This window comes from Bufo gargarizans, chromosome 3 (assembly GCF_014858855.1).
Source record: "Bufo gargarizans isolate SCDJY-AF-19 chromosome 3, ASM1485885v1, whole genome shotgun sequence".
Lineage (NCBI taxonomy): Eukaryota > Metazoa > Chordata > Amphibia > Anura > Bufonidae > Bufo > Bufo gargarizans.
This window is the reverse complement of record NC_058082.1, coordinates 321,037,010-321,042,937: the sequence shown is the minus strand read 5'-3', so window position 1 is coordinate 321,042,937 and position 5,928 is coordinate 321,037,010.

The following is a 5,928-nucleotide window of genomic DNA, read 5'->3' as shown; positions in this document are numbered from 1 at the left end:
AGATCACTGTACAGTGGGGGAATCCCCCAGTATGAGTCCACGCTTAAAAGTCCCTTCTCATGTCCATATATGGAGTCAGTGCTTGGGGACACCCAGTGTATTTAAATCTAATTAACCTCTATTTCTGAAAAGTTTCTGCCAGGATTTGAACTCACAATCTTCTACATTAGAGACAATAACCTTAACCACTCAGCTATAAATCTAAATGATAAACTGTGTCAGAAAAACCTCATAGTAGTTTCCCATGTAGTAAGTATTCCTATATAGCAGAAGTATAATTTTATATTTAACTGCAGGTTAACATGCACTTCAATAGTGTAGTGGTTAAGGCTCTTGGCTCTAATGAAGAAGGTTGTGAGTTCAAATACTGGCAGAAACATTTCTGAATATATATACTGTCTTGTATACTGCTGGATATACTCCTGTCCCGTATACGGCTGGATATATATACAGTACAAACCAAAAGTTTGGACACACTTTTCTCATTCAATGCTCACATGCGGACCGCCCCAGGAAAGGAAGACCAAGAGTCACCTCTGCTGCGGAGGAAAAGTTCATCCCGGTCACCAGCCTCACAAATCGCAGGTTAACATCAGCTCAGATTAGAGACCAGGTCAATGCCACACACAGTTCTAGCAGCAGACACATCTCCAGAACAACTGTTAAGAGGAGACTGTGTGAATCAAGCCTTCATAGTAGAATATCTGCTAGGAACCACTGCTAAGGACAGGCAACAAGCAGAAGAGACTTGTTTGGGTTAAAGAACACAAGGAATGGACATTAGACCAGTGAAAATCTGTGCTTTGGTCTGATGAGTCCAAATTTGAGATCTTTGGTTCGTTTCTTTGTGCGACGCAGAAAAGGTGAACGGATGGACTCTACATGCCTGGTTCCCACCGTGAAGCATGGAGGAGGAGGTGTGATGGTGTGGGGGTGCTTTGCTGGTGACACTGTTGGGGATTTATTCAAATTGAAGGCATACTGAACCAGCATGGCTACCACAGCATCTTGCAGTGGCATGATATTCCATCCAGTTTGCGTTTAGTTGGACCATCATTATTTTTCAACAGGACAATGACCCCAAACACACCTCTAGGCTGTGTAAGGGCTATTTGACATGAAGGAGAGTGATGGGATGCTGCGCCAGATGACCTGGCCTCCACAGTCACCGGACCTGAACCCAATCGAGATGGTTTGGGGTGAGGCTGGACCACAGAGTGAAGGCAAAAGGGCCAACAAGTGCTAAGCATCTCTGGAACTCCTTCAAGACTGTTGAAAGACCATTTCAGGTGATTACCTCTTGAAGCTCATCAAGATAATGCCAAGAGTGTGCAAAGCAGTAATCAAAGCAAATGGTGCTACTTTGAAGAACCTAGAATATGACATATTTTCAGTTGTTTTACACTTTTTGTTATGTATATAATTCCATGTGTGTTAATTCATAGTTTTGATGCCTTCAGTGTGCATCTACAATTTTCATATTCATGAAAATAAAGAAAACTCTTTGAATGAGAAGGTGTGTCCAAACTTTTGGTCTGTACTGTATATCAGAGTCACTCAAACTTATTTTCCTATTGCTGTCATTGTGTTCCGGAGATTGGGGAAGGGAGGGGAAAAAAATCATAAAAAATAAATGAAACAGATAAGTTTTCCTAAAATGTTTAGCCTTAGGAGCTAGAGGGGGTTATATACGAACTTTCAGGGCAAATGGAGCAACAGCGGTCTGGCCCGATTCAATTTGTGTCAGAACCAACTTTTTAAAAATTTAACGAACTATACCCAAAACAAATATTGACTGGTCCACTCATCTCTACTTTGACATGATCAAAATATCATAAATGAAAATTAATGAAACTGTGCTAACTAAAACACCTATTCATGAGCTGTAACACTGACTATGACCCGACAATCTTCCAAAATCATAGCCTCCAGTTACAGCACATTTACTCCAAAGATTCTTAGACAGGGGTCATCTTCAATAGATTCTCTACCCCATTTAAGCTGCTGGGTCCAAAACTTGACTTTGCAGTAGCAAGGTGCATCATTACCATATACAGCAATCATCCTTTCATGGATTTCTTTAGGCTTCTTTTCTTCCTTTGTAAGTAATTTAATCACAAAATGAGCTTCAAATCCCTCACTTTCTTTGTAGACCTGCACTGTACTGCACTTGCCATCCTGTCACTTCCAGTGCTTTCATCAGACTGAACTGCTACTGTGTGTGTTGCATGTTCAGTCATGTCTCAACCTACACAGTCAAGCTCGGCTCTCTAACATTGACAGAACATGCTGAGGTAGATAACTTATAGAACTCCCCTTGTATATGTCCCATTAATTAAAAACAACACCTAACATCTCTTTTACTTAACTGGGTTGTCCTGCTTCTGGCTAAATAAAAAAAAATGCCCTTACATAATAGATGCAACATTAATTACCTAGCGGGATCCACTGGGCCTTTATGTACCTGACTGCAGCAAAGACATTATGTTGACCAGGTTTAATAGGTACGTAATGGTGTGTTCATTGTTTCAAGGCATTTCCCAGCTTTGTCCTTTTTATGCTGAAACATGACAACCTCTTTAAAAGGACTGTGCCACCATTAATTGTTATTTTAATAGAATTTAACATACAAAACTAGTTACTTTTGTAATTTGTTTTGTTACAAAAATTATCTAGTTGTGAGAAATTCTCTTTATAATGGTTTACCCTGGGTTTTAATCTGAGCAGTAATGTGCACGTCCACCTGCTGAGCTGCATGAACATGGTGGCACGTGCTCTGTTCAATCCTTACTGTTAGAAGCTGTGACAGTTATAGGGAAAGATCTGCAACAGGAAGGACACATACTCTGAGAAATTAAACTTCCCCTGAGCTGTCAGTCTGAAAAGAATCTAGCAGAGTAACTATAGCAATGAATGAGGAGGTCTATGGATCATTGTGAGGTACAGGACTGGTTCTAGATTTTTTTTTTAAAAAGATCATCCTGTACCAATATGACTTATTTTCATGTTTTGCATCACTAATGGCATAACCATATTAAAATAACCTCCAAAACACAATTAAGACCTGACCTAAACACTCAAATCTTCACCATAAAAAGTCTACCTTCAACTTTTTGTGATCATTTTACGTCCTCCATATTAAATAGTCTATTAAGGGAAACTGTGATTTGAGCAGTGTGACAATGGTGCAGTTAGGAACCACTGCATTGTGTGGACAAGGCTTGAAGGGGTTGTCCACTTTTTACTATCAATGATCTATTCTCAGGATAGGTCATCAATATCAGATCAGTGAGGGTCTGACTCCTAGCATCCCCAGCTGTTTGAAGAGAAGTCAGTGCTCTTCTCTGTAGTGGTGAGCAGGTGTAATTGCAAGTATGGCATCCCCATTTACTCCTATAGGACAGTGTCGGTATTGGGTCTGTGACCTCACTGCAATGTGGCAGACGCTGTCTGCACACTGCAGCACCATGGATCCCAGCTCTGACCTACCTCGCAGAAAGGGCAGGTAGCCGCCAGCATTCCGCCACATCCACCCTCACTGCCAGGTCTCGTCTTCTGCGCCATAATGCACACGCGTGCACCTCTCCCTTTGTTATAGGAGAGAAGAGCACGCTTCCTGATTACTGTCTCCACCCCAGAGGTGGGGTTGCTGGTATTTGGGGCAGTGCCAAAGTGTGGTTGTTATACCTGATAACCTCTGCTAAAGCTTCCTGCTTCTCTGCCCTGCTGTGTACTGGACTTTTGCTAATTAACGCTGACCTTCCCTGCCTGTCTGCCTCCAGCATTGACCCCTGCATGGCCGTCTGCTACTTGCATTACTTGGACTATTGACCTCTGCATTGCCTGACTGCGAATCTGACTGCCGTCATCTGTAAGTTCGTCTGGACCTCTGACCTTGCACTGCCTGACTATGAGTCCTCCTGTCCCAGTATACCGTATTATTCTGAACATTGTTTTGCCTTTGTTTCAAGTGACTTTTGTCTACCTTCTGCCAGTAGAGGTCATCTGTTCCTTTACTCTGCCTTTGTTGGACTCTGTACACACTCCTGCAGTTAGCTGCTTTCTGGGTGACTGGTATAAACACCAGGGTTCCTGACTCCGGAAGTCAGCAGACATCAATATTGGGCTAATTCCTAGTCCACTATCAGCTGACCCAGATGATCCACATCCTCTGGTCATGACAGACAGCTCCGTTCTATATGAGCACTGCCTTCTCTTCAAACAGCTGATCGGCGGGTGTGCCAGGAGTCACAGCCTGCAGATCTGATGATGACTTACCCTGAGAATAGGTCATCAATAGTAAAAAGCAGACAACCCCTTTAAAGTGATTCAACAATAGTATTCATCTTTAATATTTCAAGTTTCTTTTAATCATGATGGTCTATTTGATCTATACAGTGATCCCTCAAGTCACAATGTTAATTGGCTCCAGGATAACCATTGTATGTTGTAAGCATTGTAACTTGAGTCCATAACTCTATGGGAAACTGGTAATTGATTCCAAAGGCCAAAAATGTCATCCCAGAATAAGAAAAAGTGAAGTTTTAAGAAAATAAGGCTGCTTTCACACTAGCGTTCAGGTGTCCGCTCGTGAGCTCCATTTGAAGGGGCTCACGAGCGGACCCGAACGCAGCCGTCCAGCCCTGATGCAGTCTGAATGGAGCGGATCCGCTCAGACTGCATCAGTCTGGCGGCGTTCAGCCTCCGCTCCGCTCGCCTCCGCACGGACAGTGCGGACAGCTGAACGCTGCTTGCAGCGTTCGGGTGTCCGCCTTGTCGTGCGGAGGCGTGCGGATCCGTCCAGACTTTCAATGTAAAGTCAATGGGGGACGGATCCGCTTGAAGATTGAGCCATATTGTGGCATCTTCAAACGGATCCGTCCCCATTGACTTACATTGTAAGTCTGGACGGATCCGCACGCCTCCGCACGGCAAGGCGTTCAGCTGTCCGCCTGTCCGTGCGGAGGCGAGCGGAGCGGAGGCTGAACGCCGCCAGACTGATGCAGTCTGAGCGGATCCGCTCCATTCAGACTGCATCAGGGCTGGACGGCTGCGTTCGGGTCCGCTCGTGAGCCCCTTCAAATGGAGCTCACGAGCGGACACCTGAACGCTAGTGTGAAAGCAGCCTTATTTTCTTAAAACTTCACTTTTTCTTATTCTGGGATGACATTTTTGGCCTTTGGAATCAATTACCAGTTTCCCATAGAGTTATGGACTCAAGTTACAATGCTTACAACATACAATGGTTATCCTGGAGCCAATTAACATTGTGACTTGAGGGATCACTGTATAGATCAAATAGACCATCATGATTAAAAGAAACTTGAAATATTAAAGATGAATACTATTGTTGAATCACTTTAAAGGGGTTGTCTGCTTTTTACTATTGATGACCTATTCTCAGGGTAAGTCATCATCAGATCTGCAGGCTGTGACTCCTGGCACACCCGCCGATCAGCTGTTTGAAGAGAAGGCAGTGCTCATATAGAACGGAGCTGTCTGTCATGACCAGAGGATGTGGATCATCTGGGTCAGCTGATAGTGGACTAGGAATTAGCCCAATATTGATGTCTGCTGACTTCCGGAGTCAGGACCCTGGTGTTTATACCAGTCACCCAGAAAGCAGCTAACTGCAGGAGTGTGTACAGAGTCCAACAAAGGCAGAGTAAAGGAACAGATGACCTCTACTGGCAGAAGGTAGACAAAAGTCACTTGAAACAAAGGCAAAACAATGTTCAGAATAATACGGTATACTGGGACAGGAGGACTCATAGTCAGGCAGTGCAAGGTCAGAGGTCCAGACGAACTTACAGATGACGGCAGTCAGATTCGCAGTCAGGCAATGCAGAGGTCAATAGTCCAAGTAATGCAAGTAGCAGACGGCCATGCAGGGGTCAATGCTGGAGGCAGACAGGCAGGGAAGGTCAG